Raw genomic sequence first — 24,750 nt, 5'->3', positions numbered from 1 at the left:
CTGTCTATGTCCATTTTTCTCACTACCACAGAAGAGTTGAGTGTTAGTGACAGAAACCATATGGTTGGTAAAGCTTAGATATTTCTTATCTGGTCTTTTTTAGAAAAAAATAATTGCCAATCACTGATCTAGTCAATTTCCAAAGCTTGTTAATTTTGTCTTCTTGGTATTAAACTGATTTGCTTCACTTCCAGTAGCACCTTTACCATCCTCATTTGGACTACTGAAATAGCATCCTAAATGGTTTCTGTGCATCTGATCTCACATTCTCATAATCCATATTCAGAGATATGGCAGCCAGAGCAATCTTGCTAAAAAAGGAAAATGTTGAGGTCTACTTGTTACTACAGTTAGCCTACTCTAATGATACTACTCCTAAATCCGTATGTCTTTATCTTTAACCCAAGTTTCTCTCCAGAAACTCAGACTGAAATGTCACCAGCTGGGTTAAAATCCTTCAGTGGCTTTCCATTTTCCAGCCACTGAAGGATTTTAACCCAGACCTGAGCTCACCTCCTCACTTAAACTAACCCTTCTTAACTTTTAGATGTTTGGTTTATATCGTGTTTTCTATTGTCTTTTGGTCTCCCTCCTTTCCCATAGTCTGTTCACCTGGGTAAATATTGTTTGTTTCTCAGGTCAAAACTTGGCTAGGAGGTCTTTACTGATCTTCAGATTAGATTTGGTCTCCTTCATATGTGCCCCACGGTCCCTTGAGTTTCCTGTCACTATACTTATACACTTTATTGGTTTCATTATTTATCTTTCTTCTTCTCACTTCTGCAAAAGGAGGCACCTTGTTTCTACTGGGTCTTGCAGAATATCTAGCATCCAACATACTTGCAATATGGTTGGCAGGTTATAGGCAGTGCTGCAGAGATAATATCAAGTCAGAGTTCCTGCCCTCCCTTCCCTCCAGGATATTACAATAAGAATATCTTTTTAGAATATGAGTTTTAATTGACTCAATTAAATTCAAAGAAAAATATTCATGAAATAAGCTGGCTTGGTGGATGCAAAAGAGTAGGAGATATACAGAATAAGGAGCAAAGGAATCTGACACAGACATAGACATGTAACCACACACAGTACTTACATCATTACAGAAATATCCTGGACACCTAATCCTCCAAACAGACATGATCCACCTCCCATCTAAGTGTATCCATGTCAATTGTCTTCAGTCATAAAGAATAGAAGAAAAAGAACCTTTCTTTTTGTCCCAGTAGAGAGAGCCCTGGAGCAAATTGTCATTTATCCATTGTTCCATTCAATCTTTCATTTGTTTGTTTAACAAATATTTGTTAAGCATGAATACCAGATGCTTAGAATACAAATGTTAAGGGGAAAAAGGAGCTATTACACTAGTTGGAAGGCAGACACCTAAAATCTAATTATAGGACAATATGGTAAGCACTGTAATTTAGCAATTTGTACAAAGTAGTATGAGAGCACAGAGGAGGAAGCAAATTATGTTTTCACCTGTTTCTGGTGAGATGAAAATGGAACTGTTATATGTGTGTGTTTTTTGTGAGGAGCAGAGGATGTGGATAAAGTTCACCTCTCTCGTGTTTCAGTTTTGCCTCAGTAATTTCTTGTTGCTGTCTTCCTCACTTCTCTCTGGGGCTGGGATGAAGATGCTGTGATCTTTTCCATGTGAATTTGCTTAGCAGTTGGAATAATTCATTGCTGCTGGACCAGCAGTAGCAGCATTTCTTCCACATTCTTGGTTGAGTCACAGGAGAGAAGAGAGATGCTGTTCCCATGACGTCACCACTCCTCCCCAAACTCTCTGGAGATGTGGTAGGAAAACTCAGCTCCTGGGCGTTGACCACTTGAAATAGCCAAATGGAGAGGAATCACACTTGAAATACCATGTAAATGTGGCCGGAGTCTACGTGAAAAACTTTGTTTAGCGGAAAAATTACTTAGTTAAGAACAAACTCCAGTCTTTGTGGGCAAATATTCAATTTTAGACCCTCCTTTTGCTTCCTTAATCAAGAGATAATAGAAATGAACCAACAATGAAGTAGGAGAGAAATCCACCCCCAGGTTGTTTCTCTTTAATTCTGGTCTTTTTTTTTTTTTTTTTAAGGAACTCTGATTTTTCTACTCAGATCTTTTCCTTCATCCTCCAGAATTCTTGAAAATAGGCTAATTGTGAGGAAAAATTTCACTGATCATTGATAAACACAAGAAATTGATAGCATGTATTCATATCCCATTTCTGCCACTGAACCGAGGATACTTGAATGAGTTAATTATGCTCACTAAGCTTTAGTTTCCTCACCTTAAAAATTAGAATATTAATACTACTATTTACCTCAAAAGAGTATATTGAGAATTGAATGAAATAACACAAATAAAGTCTGTATATGCCAAGAGCTTCTTAACTATCTTTTGTTTTCAACTCCATTATCCAAGCCTTGTTACATTTTCTTGTCTGTTTCCTTTGCCATTCCAATCACAATGGGAGCAAAAACCTGCTGAGAGATCATTCTAAGAGATTAGGACTTATTTTTTTAATATGGGGGATTGAACCCAGGGGGGGTCTACCATTGAACCCAGGGGGGCTCTACCAGGGATTGTTCTACATCCCCAGCCCTTTTTATTTTTTATTTAGAGTCAGGTTCTCACTAAGTTGCTGAGGGTCTTGTGAACTTTCCCAGACTGGCCTTGAACTTTGGATTTTCAGCCTCATCCTCCCAAGTTGCTGGGATTATAGGTGCCCAACACCATGCCTAGCAGGATTCACATGACTTTTGACTCCTTGTGAGACAGAAAGATGGACTACCCATAGGGCAGCCAGGAAGAGGGTCTCGGAGAAGCAAAGGAGGAAGAGAGAATTGGGGAATCAAACTCTGACCCCAGCTATTCCTAGTTACAAAGAGAGTTCCTTAACAGCCCCTAGACACTACCAACCCCCAAAGGTACTTCTTCTTGTGCCAATAGACCCCTCATCCCTACTCTTTTACTGAGTAAGTTTTAGAAATCACTTTCTTAAGATTTGCTGAAGAAGGCAAAATAGAGTTTATTGACTCCCTTTCTAAATCCTATATCCCACCAATCATTTATAGGCACAGATCAAGCCCATAGAAACCCCTAGACAACAGACACCTGTTGGCTTCCCTCTCTTGGGACCCCTTCTTCGTTGGAAGCTCTGCTTTCCATTACTCTAATAAATCCTGTTACTTTGCTCTCACCCTTGTGTATGTGGATTTCATTCTTCAAAGTTTCCAGACAAAGAACCTAACCATCCACCTCCCACCCCTGCTATACTTGATTAATGTATGATGGCTGACAGTTCACTTACAATTGCAGATTTCTGAGTGTTAAACCATGTAACTAACACACACACACACACACACACACACAGAGACACATATATATTTTTTGGTGTTTCCCCTCTGGGTTTTCTAAAAAGCTATGGCAAATTTTTGCAAATCCTGATCTGGGTTGGTCTGGTAAGTAATGGGTAAACCTCTCCTCAGGCCAGGGTGCTCTCACTCTCCAGAATGCCCCAGAGGCAACCACTGGCTGAGCTCCAGTTGAGCTCACAGTCATCTCAAAGTCCAGAAAGATGAAAACAGCAGAGGAATACAGATGTCTATAATTCATTAGCCTTTAATCCCACCACGAGCACCATAATGAAAATAAATCTGTCACCATTTAATGCTTTTCTTCCAGAATTTCCTATTGAATTAAGGCCTTACATAGCTCAGAGTCTGAATTGCCAAGTACACTGACTCATTTCTTCATTATGTAAGCCATTAATAGGTTACTGCTCAGGTCCTGGAATACCTGCTGTAGGCTAACAGCAAGGTGCCCAAATGACTCTCAGCTGTGCCCTTACACTTTCACTCACCTGGGCTCCCCAGAGAAACCACACTCAGATCCTCACCATTAGCTCTGAGTCCTGCACTGAGGCCTCATTAGCATCCAAAAGCTCCTCCTCTCCTCTGCCTTCCTGGCAGCAACCTACCCAGGGGAGAAGGAAACTATGCAAGAGGCAGTATGCAATTACTGGGGAGAGAAACTTCTTGCAGAAAATGCAGATAGACTAGATCTGGATGTAGGGAAATATGAAGAGACACAGTGTGGGAAAGTGTCATCCGAGTGAACTCGAAAGCTGAGACAGACTCTCTGGCACCAAGTTGTATTTAAAGCAAACACCACACCGTGGAGAATGACCTTGGGGATCCTGGGAAATTAAGGAAGAGCAGCATGATTTACACAATGAGGCCAAAAGGAAAGCACATGCTTAAGGAATAGTAATATCTAAAAACTATCACCTCCAAAGAGACATCCTAAATACTATTTCTTTGATTTTTTTAGCTATGATCATGATCTATATGTACATATGTATGTATATATGTATATATATGTGTGTGTATACACACATATATGTGTATATATACTAGTTTGATTATAGTATATACATTCCCATTTTGTAATTATCTAGGAAAAAATATCATTCCAAAAAATCCATGGAAAGACTTAGGTTGTCAGCGTCTGTTCTTGACTATAGCTACTATGCATGGAGAAGCATTGGCTCAGTTGAGCTCTTTTCTTTTTCCCTTCTCTCTAAAGAGTTCATATCATCCAGCCTGATAAATGCAAACATGGGAATTCAATTGCTTCTGAAGATTACCTGTTCTCTGTAGGGTGGTAGTCCTCAGAGGAGTTCCAAGGCCTCAAAAACAAAGATATTATTATCTCCTAATCATTATAACCACTGGTGTGGGATTAGAGGTGCTATTGGGGGGATTGATGATGATGTTTTAAATGGAGTTCCAATTTCCTTTCATGACCACTCAAAAGTTCATCAGAATATACTGTATTTTACATATATCAGTGCTAGGAAACATCCCGAGACTTCAAACTTTCGCTCATCTTCATCTTTACTTTAAACATGCTTTTATTTGCTTCATTTATAGTGTCCCATCAAGTAGGGCTAGGGGAAGTCCTTAATAATCACTTGGATTCCTTAATAACAGAGATACTTTTGTTTACCACACAAGAGTAAGGAATTTGACATATTGTGACATGTATTAATTTTACCAGGCATTAAAATAACATTGCCCCAAGAATTTAAGAGGGCAATATGACAAATATATCAATGTCTAAAACTGAAGAGGGAAAAGGACCTAGGTGTTCAAGAGAGTGTAATATTACTTCTAGTTGGAACAACCTCACGGAGTTGGTGGACATTTAAGGTGGACCCCATAGATAATCCAGTTTGGGCAGGTGAGGTTACTTCCTGCACAGATGTGCATCTTCATTAGTTTATGGGGTGATCTCTGTGGAGGCAGAATCTGATTTGTCTTTTTCATCTTTAATAATAAATGATTGAGTAGTTGAGACAACAGTCTTGCCAGAAGCAGCAAAATAACCATTCTTTCTAGTGGGAAATATAAGTTGAGGTAAAACAGCCATAATATTCACTTACGTGTTAGAACATATAGCCTTGGAATGCTTTTAAGAGACCATGTTTACTTGACCTCTCTGTTAGCTTCCTAGACATAATTACTTACATGCTATATTAAAGAGATGGTGAAAGAGTGAATGGATGACTTAAGGGAGTTGTCTGATTGAGCCTCCAATCATCCTTGGAGATGGAAATGTGACTACTTCATCCTGGAAGGAAGAGAAACCATCTCAGAAACCTAATTGGAGTTGGTCTACTTTTAAATCTCTGTCTTTCGGTTCTATTGTTTTTGATACACTGCTTTGCATTTAATTAGGAGAGGATATACTGAACTCGGCAATCACTATTGCATTAGTTTAGTGAGCCTGGAGAGATCCAGGAGTCAGGGACACCAGTTCCCTCTTCCATCATCAGCTAAAACCCTGGGCCTACTTCTGCAACTGTGGAGATACTCTAATGCCTTTTTCTGCAACCCTAGCATCTCCTGTCACAGGTTTATCTGGAGGCCACTGAGGAGCTCCATGGCTAGTGGGGGAGGTAGGATGCTTGAAAATACCTCATGCTGTGCAGCCCCCTTCACCAAGGATTTGCTGGGTAGTTGTAAGAACCTCAGAAGAGTGCACAGCAGTCAGCCACAGAAGGAGAGTTTCTCAGCAAGCATCTGCCATTGACCTTGACCTAATTCGTCCTGTTTTGGCTGACAGTTCCAAAGATAAAGGTTGAGGTACCTATTAGATTTGATGTGCCACATTCTCCTTCTGAAGCTGTTTGTTTTACTAGCTAGTAATTCAATTCTATTAAAAACCCAAGGTTTATTTTATAAGCATGACAACTAGCCATTATACGAGTAGTATTCCACAGGCCCTAAGCAGAACATGTAAAATGTCATTTCAAGTGCCAGTTTTTTTTCTAATGCTTTTTTTTTTCTTTACAGAATTTTGAAAGCGGCTTAAATCTAATTGGCTCCCCCAGGATCTCAACTCCTGTTACATTTGTGGCATTTCTCTTCTCTGAGAGGCATCTGGAGAGACTGAGCTGCTGCTGCTGGCTGGCATGCAGGGTAGGAGGATGCAGCAATTTTTTTTCCTTCCTTCCTTAGAAACTTTCAAATCTTGCCTCAACTCTTCTTGAGCTTTGAACACTTGATTTTTACTTTTTTTTTTTTTGTAACAATGGGTACTACCTTTCCTATTATTGAATTTCCTATGAGTGAGAATGGCATCCACTACTGCGTCCACCCATGGTAGCCAGCCTGCATCTCTTATGTGAGAAAAGGAAAAACAAAACACATAATAGTAGTCAGGGACAGAGCCACATAAATAATATTTACCAAACGTAGTTCTAATAAGCTAGCTTTATGCAAAGTTCATTCACAAAAAGTAAATACCTCTTTGGACAATGGAAGGGAATTATTTTTAATGGTCCAGAATCAGAAGTTCCTGTAGTCTAAACAACTATGAAGAGACTGCCCAAACCTTTCCCTTCATCACAATGAGTTCATACTGTCTAAACCCTGCATGGTGAAGTGAATGAGAGGAGAGAAAGGATATTCCTTTGAGGCCAGGGATAAGGACAGGGGAGAGTGGAAGCAAACACATGAAAGAGGAGAGAGAGGGACTTTCCCTACCTCTTTCAAAATGTTTTAGTTGGATTCTTAATCTTAAGGATCTGAGTTATGTTAACAGAAAAACAGACTGTTTTCAGTACATTATTAAAAACGCTCTAGCTTCCAAGCCTCAGTCTTCCTCTATGCAGTTGAATCCTGGGAGGAAGGAATGATGCCCATTTAGGATGCCATGTACCTGGTTTGGACAAAGCAAGCCAGATGCAAAGGCTTGTTGAATATATTCCATCAGCTGCCTTTTGCTGTTGGGGTAAAAATAGCACAGGAAGCACTGGCAAGAAAGTTGTTCATCCTCTGGAAAATAAATCAAGTTTCTGTATTAGGAGAGCCTAATCTTAAATGTTCACTACCTCCTCCTCCTACCATAAGCTAGACTAGTGACAATAAGAATGGGCTTGAACTTTGTTTTGATTAAGTGCCCTTGATATTGTGTGAGTGTGAATGAATGAGTGTGTGTGTGCGTGCGTGTGTGTGTGTGTGTGTGTGTGTGTGTGTGTGTGTGAGTGATGGCCCAAGTGGGAATATCTGTTTAATTGCAATCTGGTTGTCTTGATATTGGTTAGGCAGGACCTGCCCAAGCATAGAAAAACCTAATTTCAGGCTTAGCAGGCAATGAAGTTAATAATAAAACATGTTTATTGAATTAAAAAAACAGTAATATTTTTACTAATTCATTTAAAAATATTTCTCCAAGATTTTCTTCCCAAGGGAAAAATTTATATATCTGCCATATGGGATAAGGGCCAGCCAGACTACATTTTGGTAAATATATTCATTTTGTTGTCCTAAGGGAGAAAGCACAGACTCAGGGAGTCCAGTTTTAATTTTGTGTGTGCCATTATAGAGTTGTACAACTGGGGGCAAGTCTTTGTCTCACTGGCTCTTGATTTTTCTCATGCATAAACAAAGAAAATTGGATTAAGTGATTTCTAAGATCCTTTCTACATCTAATTTTCTACAAAAAAAAGTATAAACAGTAGAAGGAGATGCACAGAAATAGTTAGGAGAAGATGAGCGTGGAAGCTCAGTGCATGAGGAAGGGCTTACTAGGGAGAGAAGGGAGAGGAGCAGGGTAAGGTGTTCCCTCCCTATCTCCTCTCCTGCCTTTCTCGTGGCTCAGTATAACCCAGAAGTGTTCGTGTTCTCTCTCTCTCTCTCTCTCTCTCTCTCTCTCTCTCTCTCTCTCTCTCTCTCTCTCTCTCTCTCTCTCTCTTTCTCTCTCTCCTCTTTCATGTGATTGTGTCTTTAATCATCTCTCTCCACTTCCACTCACCTCTATTTTTACCTCTCTGAACAATGAATATAGTTAGTCAGGAAGATGCAGGAATATTGATTAAATCTGAAAAAAATGATTTTTGAGTATGTTTTTGTTCTTTCATTTCATTCTTTTAAATTTTAATTTGTTATATATGACAACAGAATGCATTACAGTTCACATTACACCTATAAAGCACAATTTTTCATATCTCTGGTTGTATAGAAAGTATGTTCACACCATTCGTGTCTTCATACATAGACTTAGGGTTATGATGCTCATCTCTTTCCACCCTCTTTTCTACCCCCATGCCCCTTCCCTTCCCCTCCCACCCCTTTACCTCATCTAGAGTTTAATGTCTAATCTTCCCATGCTCCCCCTTCCAGCCCCACTATGAATCAGCCTCCTTATATCAGTTAAAAAATTTGGCATTTAGTTTTTTGAGATTGGCTAACTTCACTTAGCATTATCTTCTCCAACTCCATATATTTACCTGCAAATGCCATGATTTTATTCTCTTTTATTGCTGTGTAATATTCCATTGTTTATATATACCACATTTTCTTTATCCACTCATCTACTGAAGGGCCTAGGATCTGTTACAGTTTCAAGTTTATTAAAAAGAAAACAATGAATTGTTTTTAGGCTTTGGATTGTATATTCACAATAAGGATAACTGGGATGATACTAACATGAATACGTAGTGTACCAGGAACCACTTTTAATGCTTTTGGAGTAATAACTTACCTAATAATGCTAACCTAACAACAATGCTATGAGGTTGACACTATAACCCTCACCATTATTCAGATAAGGATACCAAATCAGGAAGGCTAAGTAACTTACCCAAGTTTTATATCTTTTTTAGGGTAAAGTTGGGATTCAGTCATGGGCAGTCATTTTCTAATGTCACTGCTCTTACATACCTGGTATTACATATTTTATTCATGTTCATATCCGTATTAGAATAGGTATAGTGTCTGAGGGAAGTATACTTTGAATTTGTGTAGAATTGAATTAAAGAAACTCCCTCCTACTGGGAGACAACTGTCCATGGTTTCCTTTGACTCTGGTCTCTGGTGAACAGTCTTATGATGCCTTCCTAGGTGTGCAGTTAACATATAATTGACTTGTTATTTGAAAGTATCTACTTCCAGCCATCATGGTGGCACATGCCTATAATCTCAGCTACCTGGGAGGCTGAGGCAGGAAGACCACTTCAAGTTTGAGGCCAGTCAGGCAACTTAAGGGGACTCTGTCTCAAAATAAAATAAAAAAGGGCTGGGGTTGTGCCCCAGTGGTAGAGTTCCCTAGGGTTCTATTGGCAGATCTGTTAAAAGAAGGTGGGGGGCGGGAGAGAGAGAAAGGCAAAGTATCCACTTTTTTCAGTGGAAAACTCATGAATTCTTAGAAGTTTCAGTTTAATAAATTTAGACTAGTTTAAGAAAATCAGATTGAATTTCTTTGCATAGACTGAAACTAGTATTATTTAAACAGATGTGCTAATAAATTAATATAGGAATCAGGTGGCACTTGAAGAAATAGCTAGGAACACAAAGGGTCAATGAAAACACTGTATTTGGGTATTAGAAAAAAATTCCTTAAGATTTTTATTTGCTTGAACTCAGTTGACTTCTTTTGAGATATATGAGGGTTTTTCACTTATTAACAACATTTGACACAGAAAAATAAGGATCAATATGTTTACACTCTAAGTTCAATATTTCTACCTTATATATGGTATTAGTACTGAGAGAAAGAAATAAGAGAGCTAATTCTTTTTCTGTTCGTTGCTTCGGAATAAAGATAATACCTTCTTGATGGGATATCCATATTAGAGGGCATAGGATGCCTTGTTTGTTCATTATAGCCACCAGTACCTCGCCTATCAGCTGGTCATATTTCCAGCAGCTCTATCATCTGAAACATATATATGTGTTTACAAACACAGGGTATAGAAGATTACTATTGGAAAGGATCTTGGGATAATTTAACCCACATGCCTTACTGTGCAGATGCAGATGAAGTACAGCCCCAAGTCCTAGCCATGGATTAGGCAAAAGCCTACAAATAGGAAATAGTAATTACAAAATTTGCATACCGTTTACTCTATTAATTCACTTTGTAAATGTTTTTTTGAGGAGCTGTTATGTATGAGACTTCAGGGAGAGAGCAGTCTTCCTTGGACTAGAGGCTGTGTTGTCAGCTCACACCAGTTTGTGTGTCAGGAGGCCACAGATGAAGAATGGCTGTGAAGTGTTTTTGGTGAATTCTTTGAAGATGACAGGGACTTGATCTTGTTCATTCCCCATGTCTCCATCTCTCAAGGGATGAAGGTACTGACCACAGGTAGGAATTAAAGGAAGGACCATAGCTTAGCAATCTGAGATCCTTTCCAGTAGTAATTGACTGTGGGCAAATCTAGTGGATTTCAAAATATTCTAGGAGTTATCATTTTTTAATCTAGATAAAAATTAGTGCTAAGTCTAATTTCATGTTGATGACCACAAAAAAAAAAAGTTTTTTTCCCACCTACTGTTGTTATAGGGTAGTGGTTAATGATATAATATATTTTGAAAGCTTTCAAATATAAACAGTATTGGTGCCTAAAAGAGTGAGCTTAAGTTCTCTGGGATATTTATTCCAAAGTCATCAAAATTTATTGAACACCTGGTGTGTATAACAACTTATCTCTAGGCTGTAAATAGATAAGTTTGATGCTAGTAGAGGGGGAAATTGAGTGTCATTGTAAATAAACCTGATGTTTAGCCATTACTTTTACAACAAGGTTTTGTATACTGAGACACCTTTATTAAGGTGGATGTTTTGTAAGGGGTCATGGCAAATGTGAGCTAGCAAGTGAGGGGAGATAAATAACCTACATTAACATATGTAATCTTGATCACATAACAAGTCTGTAACTTCATTTGGGTCTGAGTGGTACTCAGTATTATCCTCATTTCATTCATGGAGAAAACTTGGAATCAAGAGGCAGTATGACTGACAAACAACTAGACCTGAATCTGTGGGATTTTTAAGCCTAGGGCTGGCCCATCCTACCTGATGCAAGTGTTATTTGATGCATTGACTGCTATTGTTAATTTATGCACACATGGATTCATTTATTTATGAATCCATCTACCAAACAAATATTTGAAAACCAATTTAATGCCACACTCTATAAGAAGAGGCAGATCTGAATTAATAGAAAATATGAATGATAGGATAATATAATACATAACAAAGGTACTTGATAAAACCATATGACTTATATTTTAGCTTAATGTCTCAGTACAGTTATTTTAGATGGATAAAATTTCTTTTAAATGGAGAAAATTTCTTTTAAATTTTTAAAAATAGTGATTAGCTATAAGAATAAACTAAATCATTTGTAGTTAGAAATTTGATTTTTTAAAATAATGGCATATTGGTACTATGTTGGTAATATTGATCCTGATGATGAACTGAAGGCAAACTTTCTTCCCCAACCCTTTACAAGATGGTAGCTTTCCCTCTCCAGCCTCCTCGCTATTTACGTGCAGCATTTACTGTAGCATCTTGTAGATTTCCAAGGAAATGGTCTACCAAATAGTCTGAAGTAGAGACGTCTCGATTAGTAGAATATGTAGTAGAGATAATCCTTGAATATTACAGGGTTGTGTCACTGTATACCTATGGTAATTTGAAAATCATTTTAAGTTGAAAATGCATTTAGTGCACTCACCTAATGAACACCATAGCAAGGTGACAGGGTAAGGAGCAGTGGCTAAACTGGAGTGATTCTGTAGCTGACTAGGAGCTGAGGCTCACTGCTGCTGCCCAGCATCACAAGAGAGGATCGTAACACATATCAAGATCAAAATTCAAGATTCCAAGTACAAATTCTACAAGGAACACTTTCACATCATTGTAGAGTCAAAAAATTGTTAAGTTGAACTGCTATAAGCCAGGGATATCTGTATAAACAATAAGAGAAAAAAATAGTCTAATGATGTATTCTGGAAGTCACAGGACCTCACATCAGTAGATCAGGGACTGGGCGCTGGGGCTGTATGTAGCTCAGTGGTAAAGTGCTTGCCTTGCATGTGTGAGGCACTGGGTTCGATTCTGAGTACCACATAAAAATAAATAAAGATATTGTGAGTCCATCTACAACTAAATTTTTTTTTTAAAAAGAATAAAATCAGAATCTGAATGTAGATTCTCTCACTTGTGTGGAATTGCACAAGATTCTGAGTCTCTTTGGGACCTGGATTTATTTAATAGTCTTATGTCACATTGTTGTCAGAATTAAAAGACATGATAGATTTGAAGAATGCTTTGGAGAGGGAGTTACAGTGTGTAATTGTATAAACATTTTTTTCAGGATCTTCACTGTGATCATTGGTACCTCATAATGTCAGGTGTCAAGTGAGGATAATAGGGCGTTTGACATGGGCTCAAGCTGTGAAGGGAAGAAGAGAAATAGGGCTCTAGAGAGAGGGTGTTTTGAGAATAAAGGGAAAAGTGTGTCAGCGCTTGCCTTATTCTTGACTACTCAATGTTTGTCTCTTCCAGTGGCTGGTCATGCCACTGACATCCTGCAGCCTTCTGTTCCAGCTTCTGGAGTGACCCTGAGATGTCTTGCAGTGGTGTCGAAGGCCGCCTCCTTGGGTCCTCCCTGGTCTCTGACTGTCTGCTTCCTTTGGGCTACTCCCACCCATGCTTGTCTGCTCTCCAGGCCTCCAGCCTCAGCCCGTCCTCATCATCTCTGAGTCAAGTCCCCTCTGAGTCAGGCCCAGTTTGCTTTTCCTCTTGCCACCTTTGTCTCCTGTTCTCCCTTGGCAAACTACAATCACCACACTACCAAAAAGGGAAGAACATTTTAATGATAAGGGAAAAGAGAGTTAAGAATGCAAAGGATTCAGGCAGTAAAAAGAGCAGAATACACAGGGAGACAGGGCCTGGATGAAGGGCCGGGTGTGATGCCCTGTGGGCAGTTTCAGAGGGTGACCCTTTATTTATAAACTCTGTTCTTGTTTGTGTTTGGAGCATATCACTTAAAATGCGGGAGGGGGATAGTAGAGGATAGGAAAGGTAGCAGAATACATCAGTCACGAGTATGGCATTATGTAAAAATGTGAATGTGTAACCGATGTGATTCTGCAATCTGTATTTGGGGTAAAAATGGGAGTTCATAACTCACTTGAAACTATTGTTCGAAGTATGATATGTCAAGAGCTTTGTAATGTTGTGAACAACCAATAAAAAAAAAAAAAAAAAAAAAAAAAATGCCTTTGTTAAAGCAGGATCATGAATAGTGCATGAAAATTACTCTGTTTTAATACACATGACCCCCAGTTGCTTAGTCTTGAAGGTAATATTTTAAATCTTTAGCCTAGAGGCTAGGGTGCAGCTCATGAGGCATTTCAAACTCCTTTCCCCTGGACCGTCTTGTCTTTGGATGTTCTCGGTTCATTTCCTGAGGGAACCCATAGCTGTCATCCTATGAAGTCACCAGTTGCCCATTAGTAGAACTGTGCTTACAGTGGAAGGGGGCCTTTGGGAAAATATTAGAGAAAAACAGCAGAGAGGAAGTCTGCAAATCAACAAGAAAACAAACAACCCACATTTAGTAGGAACAAAAATGTATGACTCACAGGGCCAAACACAGAGGTGGACACCCCCTCACTGTTTCTCTGTCAGTATGCAAACTGTGGGGAGGTAGGGTGCAAGATGCCTGAGGAAGTGCCTGGCAGGTGAGAACTGGAAGCCTGTTTTTAAAAGGTGGACAGGTGGTGTGCAGACTAGACAGTGTGTCCAGGATCTTGAGGCCTGCCCTTGATGCTTGTCTTCTCTAAGTAAGATCTGTGTTATTTCAGAGGTAATCCCATCTAATTAAATTTTACTTCCTTAAATAATGTTACAAAGACCAGGGCTGTGATTCTTTGGTTCTAGTGGTTTTGTTTTTTCTTTCCTTAAAATTTGTTTAGTGCTTTTGATATTCTTTGAGAAAATAATTGATGAGGAATTCCAGAGGCTGCCACATACAACAATACTCTTAGGTTAGTGAGCCCTTCCCATTATAAGGGATCCTGCCTCTGTGGCCCTGGGGAGGGTTTCTGATATGCTTGTGCAATGTTGTTCATAATTAAAATGTATGCTTAAAAATCTGTGTCACATTGCACTTTAATATTTTATTTGCTCTCTGTAAGGTTTGCTTTAGTGCCATTGATTTTATTTTTTGTTTTACATAATCCATTTTGTGGATTATTTAACTAGCATCTGTGATGGGATCAGGCAAAGGAAAGGTAAGAGCAGCACCTCAAAAACCTTACCTCCTCAGGAGTGTATATTCTCAGATCCAAGCAGTGCCTGCAGGTGTCCTGGGAGGTGCTCTGGGGGGTGCACACCGGCTGTGAGGATGGTGTGATCGCTCTTCTTGCTCTGATTGTGTGATGACTTGCTGTGTCAGTGAGATTGGTCACCTCATTTGCCCTCTTGTTTGTTGCATAGTAATCAGGACATCAATAAGAGCAACAATCCTTTCTCTCTATTCCTTGAAAGATTGTTGCAATGATTTAAACTTTTCTCTGCATTGCAAAAATGGTGTTTAAAATAATGTGTTTACATGTGCATGTGTATGTACAGATGCGTTTGCTGTTTCCATTGAGGTAGAAACTAAGCAAGCTGAACTTGAGTTCTTCTGGTGGACTTGAATATGCCTATCACTTCCCTCATCCCTAGGTCTACATTATGGCATATGCCACCTCTTTGGTCTTCATAGCTTATCTTCAAGAAGGATCATTTTCCTATCAGTGCACGGTGTCTCTTCCCATTCAGAAATGCCTTTGATTCCTCTTTTCTCCTTATCCCTCACATTCAATTTATCCATCACCAATTCTGTCAGCTGTTCTTTAAAAACATCTTTCAAATTTTTCCACTTTTCTTCTAATGTAGTCTCCTTAGACCCAGACCCCCACCATCAGCAGCCTCTGTGGTCTGCCTCTCTATAATCTCTTTTCTACCCAGTAGCCAGAGTGAACTTTCAAAAATATAAAAACATTAAGACAAACCCTACTTAAAACGTTTCAATGCCTTCTTGGAGCTTTTAAACTGAAAGTCACACTTCTATCCACGACCTTCCTGGTGTACCTTCAGGCCAGCTCATGTGCTCCCATTTGTTAGATTCGAGCAGAGCTTAACCCAGCACTTTTTTTCATACCTTAAACATTTAAAAAATAGACTTTATTTTTTTTAAAATTTTAGGTTTGAAGCAAAATTTAATGGGAAGTACATAGGTTTTCCAAATATTACCCAGGTCCCCCCAATTTTGTATAAGCCTCCCCCGAAATCAGCATTCCTACCAGAGTGGTGCATTTGTTAGATTTGAGGAACATACATTGATGCAGCATTATTGCTCAACGTCCCTAACACTGTAGTGTCATATAGAGTAGCTGTGGCCTAAAAAGCCTCTTCCGTCCACCTGTTCATCCCTCCCTTCCCCCAAGCCCCTGGAAACCCCTGATTCTTTTGCTGTCTCTATAGTTTTGACTTTTCCTGAATGCCATGTAGGTGGAATCTTAGCATATGGAGCCTGTTGTGACTGGCTTCTCTTGCTTAGTAATATGCATCCATGCTTCCTCTCTGTCTTTTCATGACCTTAAGGATTCTGCTATAATTTTTTGCTTGGCTTGGCTTTAAATTTCCATCTAATTTAACAAGATTCTCTTATCACAGCTGTTGTATTTTCTTTATAGCACTTGTTGCCCTCTTATTTATTTATTTTTCCTGCTCATCACCTCTCTCACCCACTAGAACATAAGTTCAGAGGGACTAGGGGTCTGATCTGAATTTTTCTGGGCTCTTCTTCCCAGTACCTAGAACAGTATCTGCTGCATAGTAGGCTCAGCAAATGTTTGAAGAGGTGAATGCACACATGGCTTGAATATTAATTTCCTTGAGCTTTACTCTTCTCTCCTACATGGTTTTCAAGGTGACAAACTCTTTCATTCACTGTGCTCTGGATTTTGTTCAGAGGATGAGTCAGAAATTCATGTTAAGTCACTGAGTCTGGGAATTATTTCTTGTTCACCTTTGGCTTCTGAAGCTCTGTTGGTTGCCTGCTGAATTTAATGGGCCTCCAGGCGAATGGCAGGGTGGTAGCCTTGGTGAAATCAGTCACATTGTGAGAGAGAACAGAGGCTGTAGAAAATGATTAAGGGAAAATAACAGAAAAGTGTGATTTAACATTTATTAAGTCATACATTGCACTCAAAGCTGTGTATAACATAAAAGGGGAATTAGGAGACAAGGCTGATATAAAATGAGTGAGTACACACAAGCATACAAACACCACCCAGAGGAAGGTATTGCCTCAGATGTCTTTGCTCACTGACCAAACTAGTCTTTTATCAAAAAATTAAGGGCTAGTTCAGGAGGGAGATGATTCAGCCAGTGCTTGTGGCCCGGTCATGCCCTGTGGGTCAGAGGGAGGCCTGCAATTTCATTATTGGTTTTTAAAGAAACTTTCTCTAAGGCTAACAGTCTTTCTAGGAAGTCCAAACCAAGTGAAGCTGAGTTAATGTTCTCATTAAAATGTTAAAGAGGCTTTATTCATGAACGACTGAAGCTGTAATTGCTTTATCCTTGTAAACTATGAAAATACGAGGTGATGTCTCTGGAGGCTTCCACCTAGTTCCTGTGTCAGGAGGAGCTTTGTTTAAGAGGGCTTGGCTGGATCTAGGGATGGAGTGGATCCCTGGGCTCTCTGGTAAGCAGTGGAAGTGGTGGTGAGGGCCACTCCATCAATCTGTTCTCATTCTTTTGCAAGAGGTATTTGACTATTTGATCTTGAGTTCCCATTTGGAAATCATTTGCACACATGCACACACACACACACACTGTGGAAGGAAGTATTTTCTTATTTTCTATCCTTCCTAAAAACACATTTTATGAGATGAGGACAGAAGAAATCTAAAGAAGTTAAAGTGCTGGTGAAAGTGAACGGAGAATCAATCTAGAAAAGCTATTGAAAATGAATGGCAGAGAGAAAGGGCACTCAGAGAGCTGGCTTTAGGAGATAACAGATGTCCCCCCACTCCTTGCCAGCCCTTGGCACTGCAGCACAAAAACAGCTATAGAACTTTAGGTAGTGAATGCAGACGGCAAATGCAACTGTTTTTTTTCTTTCTGGAAATGACTTATAATGATGTTTGGATAACACCAAAATTATGAAGCTGCTATTTTTATGGAAACCTTGTTGCTGGAAAGCTGAAAATGAAATTTAAGGAAAAAAAGATTAAAACATACCACCTTTTCTCTAATTCCTTCTTAGTAGAAAACCCTGTTTGTTGATTGTTAGAAAATGTCTAGGTCTTTTTATATACAGACATACTAGTAGAAGTAATATCTAGGGATTGCTTAAAAGTAGTGCAGGGGGGCAGGGAATGTATTTTTTATTATACCTCCTAGGTTGGTGGCTGAGGCCACTTTAACAAAAGACAGCAAGAGAGAACATAGAAATTTGCTTGAGCTTTACATGGGAAGGGGGGGCTTTGCAAGGAAATGAAGACCTGAAGAACCTATTAAACTGTGGACAAGGTGGATTTGATCTGATAGTAATAATGGGGGATGAGAGTGAAGCATGACATCTACCAAGGCCAATGTGTTCAGATTCTTCTTGGTATCACTTGTCTTTGGTTCCTTTCTTTTGCATATAGGGAGGGTATCTCCCACAGGAGAATCTAAAGATCTGCTTCAGGAGAAGTAAGAAAATCTCTCACAAATTTTGTGAATTGCTTTGTGGGAGAAGGGTAAGAGGACACAGCAAAGACCTTTTTGCCTCTCCTGTTTTCTCAAATGCCAGCCAGGGTGCCATATTTTGGGCTAGCATGTCTTAAAGTCCATTAATAGTTACTTTTATTTTTCTTTTCCCACTACTGGGTTTTAGATATTTGAGCCTAAGTCAGATTTAGGTTGAAACACAAATGTGCTAGGGCTGTCAAAGTTTTATTCTTCATGGGTTGACTCCTCTTCAGGTGAGTTCAGGGCATTTATTAAACTGGCTACAGAGTTAGAGTCGGTGGTATTGCAGGTTAACCCAGGATGCTCTAAAGGTTCCTAAGGAGTTGTTTTCTAGAGAGGCAATCATCCCAGCCCTGTGATATTAATGGTGTTAATGTAAAAAAAAAAAAAAAAAAAAAAACGAAACACAAAACTCTGATAGTTTTGAACTTCAGTGAATTCCAATTTCTGGAACACTGTTGGTGATACATAATGAAATAGATTCTTAAAAAAAAGTATTAAGAGAATCAAAGCAATAAATAACAAATTTCTAGTCTGGCTCCATGGGGTGACTTGCAATCCCTGTTTTGAGAAACTGTTGACCTGGTCCTTGAATTTAGAGGTGAATCCATAGAGATGGGGCTTCCTTGGTTTTTATTTTTTATTTTTTTTTAGACACAGCTTAACTGGTCATGGCTCCTCTTTCCTTTATCCAAGGTAGAATTCCAACCCTGTTCCTGGCCCATGGAGTGAGTCCATTCTGGAGGCTTTTTCTTGCTTGCATGGGAAATCTTGGTGTTTCATGATGAGGTCTTTACTTCCCAGTAGGACTCAGAAGCCTCTGAAAGAGCATAATTGTAGGACAAGACATTCTGTGATAATGGGGTAGGTACAAGCAACTTTGGGAACAAACAGAAAGATTGACTAATTTGTCTGGGGCATTGTGTTTTTTTTTGAGAACTCTTGTCCGCTTTTCTGATTTTTTTTCCTATTTCCTCATTTGCTGTTATAATGTTAGTTATCACATCTGACTGTGCAGTATCCCTGGCCAAAGCAGCCCCTCTTCACATTCTAGTACTTGGAGACAAGTTACCTCTGAGAGTCTATGTTGACCTTATGATTAGACGACAGTGTCAGAAACCTAGGGGAAGTTTTCAAAGTCCCTCAGTGTGTGGTAATATTTTCCTCCAGCTAGGACTTCTGTTGTGTTAGACTTAACATTGGTTGGATGGTTGATTGTTTACGTAACTCATCTATTCACCAGATATTTGGGGAACATATGCTGTATGCCAGGGAGCATGTATTATATCTAGGGGATTTGATAAAAAGGTGGCAAACCAGATTTACCTACAAAGTTTTACTGATAGCTCACAGGTTGAATATAAAAGCATGGAATACCTGAAGAAAACCAAATTGCTTTTCTGGAATTTGAAGAATCTGTGTTGCCAGGTCACAGCCCGCTCTGTAAAGTCCTACCTAAGCATATTTGATGTGGGAAGTAGTACCAGATACTTTATATGTTGCAATAATCTCCATATATTTATTAAGCTAAACTTTTAAGACTTCCTGATGGGGCATTGAATGAGACCTTTTGTGTGCTGTGTTGTGTCTTTGTCAAGAAGCTCTCTGGTAATTCCTGCCTGCATCATTCATCTGGCTTATGCTGGTAATGCAGCATGTTTCAGTCATTCTGAGAGGGTTTGGGGATCTGCACAAAGAAGAAAAAGACTAACAAAGGATTGGTTTCATGGCAGGTTGGAGGGAAAGAGGGAATGCACTTAGGGGCATTTAGGGAAAACAAAGGAGAGAATGAAACTCTTTGCCTAGTGTATTTTACATCTTTATTCCTTTTCAGTATGGCAGCTGAATATTCCAGAGTTCTATGTTTTTAAAAATGCTAAGAAAATGTTAGGTTACTGTATTATTTTTAATTGGTTCTTTTGAGTTATACATGACAGTAGAAAGCATTTTGACATACTTTTGTTCTAACTCAGATCCTAGTATTTCTACTTCCCTTCCCTCTCTCCACCCACTACTCTCTTCCCTATATTAGCTTCCACATATCAGAGAAAACATATGACCTTTGATTTTTTTGGGACTGGCTTATTTCACTTAGCATGATAGTCTCCAAATTCATCCATTTACTGACAAATGTCATAAAGTCATTCTTTATGTCTGAGTGATATTTCATTATGTATATATGCCACATTTTCTTTACCTATTCATCTGTTGAAGGGCACACCTAGGTTGGCTCCATAGCTTAGATATTGTGAAGTGTGCTTCTATAAACATTGATGTGGCTGAATCATTGTAGTATGCTGATTTTAAATCCTTTGGATTTATACCCAGGGGTGGGATAGCTGGGTCAAGTGGTGGTTCCATTCCTCGTTTTCTGAGAAATCTCCATACCGCTTTCTAGAGTAGTTGCACCATTTGTAGACCCATAAACAATGTATGAGTGAACCTTTTTCCCCATATCCTCAGCAAGGTAATTACTTTTTACTTCTATTCTTGGTAATATCCATTCTGACAGGAATAAGATGAAATTTCAGTGTAGTTTTAATTTGCATTTCTCTAATTGCTAGGGATGTTGAACATTTGTTCTTATACTTGTTGACTGTTCATATTATATTTCTTTTGAGAAGTGTCTGCTTAATTCCTTTGCCCGTTTATTTATTTATTTGGTGTTAAGCTTTTTGAGTTTGTTGTATATCCTGGAAATTAATGCCTTATCTGAGATGTAGTTTCTCTCCTAAGGAGCAACCAATGATTTTCTCCCATTATATAGACTCTCTCTTCATGCTCTTGATGGTTTCCTTTGATGTGAAGAAGCTTTTAAATTTGATGCCATTTTGTTTATTGATTTTTAAATTTTACTTCTTGTGTTTTAGGAGTTTTGCTAAGGATGTTCATTCCTGAGCTGAAATGTTGGAATGTGAGGCCTATATTTTCTTCTAGCAGTTTCAGGATTTCTGATCTAATTTTTATGTATTTGATCCACTGTGAGTTGAGTTTTGTGCAGTGTAGGAAATAGGGGTTTAGTTTTATTCTGCAACATATGGATTTTCCAGTTTTACCAGCACCATTTGTTGAAGATGCTATCTTTTCTCCAATGTATGTCTGTGGTGCCTTTGTCTAGTATGAGATGATTGTATTTATGTGGGTTTGTCTCTGTATCTTCTATTCTATTCCATTGGTCTTCAACTATACTACAGAGCTATAGTAACAAAAACACCATGGTATTGGTGTCCAAACAGGCAGGTTACTGCATTTTTTGAAAGCATTCTCCTAAATCACATGACATAGGTACAAGAATCTGAGAACTCCAGTATTACACCGGAGCTGTAGAGGAGTCCAGCAGTATTCTGTGGTTTCCAAACGCTGTGCTTGGGAGCACTGACTCTATGCTAATAACAGAGATTCTGCTCTGGGAGAGGGAAGGGCATCAAGGAGGGCAATATAAATGTGGGAATGTTAGTGAAGAAAAGGGTAAAGATGGAAGGAATGTATGGAAGGGCAGGAAGATGTTTGTTGGTCCTTCCTCCTCTCCCTGTCTCCTGCACACAAAGGTAGAGTATGACAAAGGAGGCAAGGAGAGCGCTGGTTGGAGAACAGAGGGCACTGGAGGCCATAAAGGAGAAGGAAAATGAGTCAAAGAAATCACAAGGATAAGTGAGGGGGAAGGAGACAGGATAAAAACTATTTAAATCCAAGAAAAAGAGAGAGCCACAGAAAGGGACGCGCCCACTTTGGTCACACTGAGAGCCTTCAATTGCTCCCAGCAGTGCATCTGCCAAATAGCCAGTGTCCCTTGCCGAAGACATTTTCCTGACTTTTGTATTAACTTTAATGCAATTCTCTTTATGGTCCCTGTATTGCTCATTGACACTCTGCGTGATCGCATAGCCAGTGTGGAGGCACGGTTCTGTTATCCCTGCCCCCTTGGCGTGTGCAGCTGACTTCCCAGGCAGTGCTTCTTATGTTTGATGTTTTCCATTCCTCCCTGTCTACAGGTAGGCAAGTTAAAAGGAAAGTGGAAGAAAAAAAAAAAAAACCTTTCTTAAGGGCTGCTACGTAAGTTCATGCATACAAATATCCAGAGCAGCTAAAAAAAAAAAATCCATCAAATCACAACTGCTATTTTTTTTTTTTTTTGAAGCAAGGTAGTTGACTCTTTTTTTTGCTGGACTGCTTACTTGCCCTAACTAACCCAGTGCCACACTCACTGTACCTGTAAGTGGACTGCTTCTTGAAATATCTTATCTTTCCTTATCCTTTTTTAAGACTGAGCTCAGAAAACCTTCCCAGTATGCCAGGTCTGGGTCAGGTGCTTTCTAAGTGGGACACCGGTGCCCATTCTTATTCCTGGTTTCCTGTGCAGTCCCTTCTTGTTAGAGCTACTAGCCATGTCACAATTTGTGTTTGTCTACTTTGGGGTCTTTACACAGTATTTGTTATTATTGAGATCCTATTTGTGGAATGAATGATATCTGTCATCAGTATCCATAATGCTGGCCTTTTGACTATAAAATAAATTCTTCTAGAATTGGCTATACTTTCAGATATTCATTTACAATTGGTCTACATATTATGGAAAAGAAAAGGGAGTTGTCCAGTAGTAAGGAGCTTCCAGAAAGTTTAGTAGATATTTATCCCAGATTCACACAACTATAATGAAAGGATTGTGATGCTACTAGCTTCTGAATACAAGAGGATAGTCTTGAAGTTTGAAGCAATCTGTTACTTGTGATCCTGGCAACCACAGGCTTGATGCACTTTCAAACCAGGCTTCTCAGACTTTACTGCACTAGAACCCATCTAAAGAATCTTGTTAAAATGCAGATTTTGGTGATAGGTCTCCTTAGAGATGATACTGTCCATCGACCATGCTCTGAGAAACAAGGCTTTGAAATAGTTCCCAGAAAATTAAGTTGGGATTTATTCTAATTTGAAAATATCCAGGTGTGTTTTATAGTTTCCAGAACAACAGATTTTTCTGAACAAAAATATAAATAGCTAACTCATTTCATCTTGGAAATTTGCAAGAATTTCCCACACTTAAAAATAGTATATCTGATCTTGGTAAGCCCCTAAATTTTCTTTTGAATGACTTGAATGATACTGTGAGTTATACTGCCTTGATTAACTTACAGATTTATTTCTTTAGGCTTTCTTAGATGGGAAGGCTACCCAGCACTAGCCTCAGTGTAACTACCTTAGCAACAAGGATTACTTTTAACGCAGAAATATTCTATGGAAGATTGACTGTTCAAAGGCTGTGTTTATGATGAGACCTTCACATTTATTGATTGTTACCAGGTTAGCACCATGCAGAGACCTTCTGCAAGGGCATTCAGTTGGAATGGCTAGAAATGGAAAGGGCAATGTTCAGCTCAAATTCTGCAAGTGAACCTTGCATCTGCTTACATATGTTCAATCAGCTCTTTGAAATTGATGTTTGAAGTTTCTTCTAACAAGATGGCCTTTGTTTTACAGGTCCTTTGCAGCCAGCATGATATCATATTTATAACATATGGAGAAGAGATTGTTCACCATGCTCAGGTAAAGGGATTGTGTGCGTCGCACAAATGACAAGCAGGGCTAATGGCAGGTTGTCACTGTATGAAAACTGATTTGGCTTAATTATACTACTGACATAATTCCCTTACTCAAGTTATGCCTGTGCTTCAGAGAGCCCATGGTCAAATATCATGAACTAACATGCATTTAGGGAGCATCTACAAAGTACCTACAACAGAGCCTCTGCAAACAACCAGAAAAGAAGCACGACCAGTCACAGGAGATTTGTTGGCAACTTCTACAGAGTTAATGTAGAACAGTTACTATTGTTCATCTTATTCCTTTATCAGAAATCTTTTTTTTCAAATTTATGTCAATATGTGAATATTGAAGTCTTCTAATTAAAGTGTTATCTCTGTCTCCTTATCTGAAGTCATCCTTCTAAATTTCCTTTGCATATTCTTTTAAAATAAATGCCTGTCTCACAACTTTGATTTGCCCAAATAGGTCACCATGATTAATTTCCATTAACTTTTACGGCTTTCTAACCATCTTTTTAGAGGATTAAACTGTCTCCATTGAGTCAATCTGCTCCTTAGGAAAGAAACCATCTTTTTTTTTTTCTCTGATCACCTTTATAGAATTATTGTAGATGGTGTTGATCAGTGGTGTAGGGCCCAAATCTGGCTCCATTAATTGAGCCAAAATAGTGTAGATAGACCTACACTGGGAGTTCTCTTGCCCTTGCCAATTTTGTTATTAGTTTTATTTATTTTCTGAGCCAGTCAATATTAGTTTCTTAAAACTACCTTAACAAAGTACTACAGACTGATTGGCTTTAGTCATAGAAATGTGCTGTCTCACAGTTCTGGAGGCTGAAGTCCAACATCAGGGTGTTGGTGGCTTTACTTCTCAGGGTTTGTGAGGAGGATGTTGTTCCAGGCCACCTTCTGGTTGCCTCAGGAATTCCTTGGCTTATAGATGGCATCTGTTTTTACATTGCCTTCCCTCTCTATGTGTCTATCTCTATGTCCAAATTTTCCCTCTTTATAAGAGTACCCATTCATGTTGGGTCAAGGCCTACTGAAATGACCTATCTTAACTCCATCATCTTTATCATTGTCCTATTTCCAAATAAAATTACATTCACATGTGTTG

General features: G+C 39.0%; 1 protein-coding gene across 7 annotated transcripts in view; it reads left to right on the top strand.

Moving 5' to 3' along the window:
• Enox1 (ecto-NOX disulfide-thiol exchanger 1) overlaps positions 1-24,750 on the top strand; it is a 521,454-nt gene that overhangs the window by 75,377 nt on the left and 421,327 nt on the right. For 3 of the 7 annotated variants that reach the window (XM_021719677.3, XM_040281477.2, XM_040281480.2), the window contains 2 exons: positions 6,363-6,488; positions 23,569-23,634. The exons of 1 other annotated variant lie outside the window; for it this stretch is intronic. The gene's annotated coding sequence lies outside the window, so the exon portion shown is untranslated. Of the gene's footprint in view, positions 1-6,362; positions 6,489-10,448; positions 10,657-23,568; positions 23,635-24,750 lie in introns of all 7 variants that reach the window. 3 more of the 7 variants (XM_078015928.1, XM_040281478.2, XM_078015929.1) reach the window with 3 other exon arrangements.

This window comes from Ictidomys tridecemlineatus, chromosome 6 (genome assembly GCF_052094955.1).
Source record: "Ictidomys tridecemlineatus isolate mIctTri1 chromosome 6, mIctTri1.hap1, whole genome shotgun sequence".
Taxonomy (NCBI): Eukaryota; Metazoa; Chordata; class Mammalia; order Rodentia; family Sciuridae; genus Ictidomys; species Ictidomys tridecemlineatus.
Note: the sequence above shows the minus strand (reverse complement) of the source record. Positions and strands in the feature narration are given on the sequence as shown.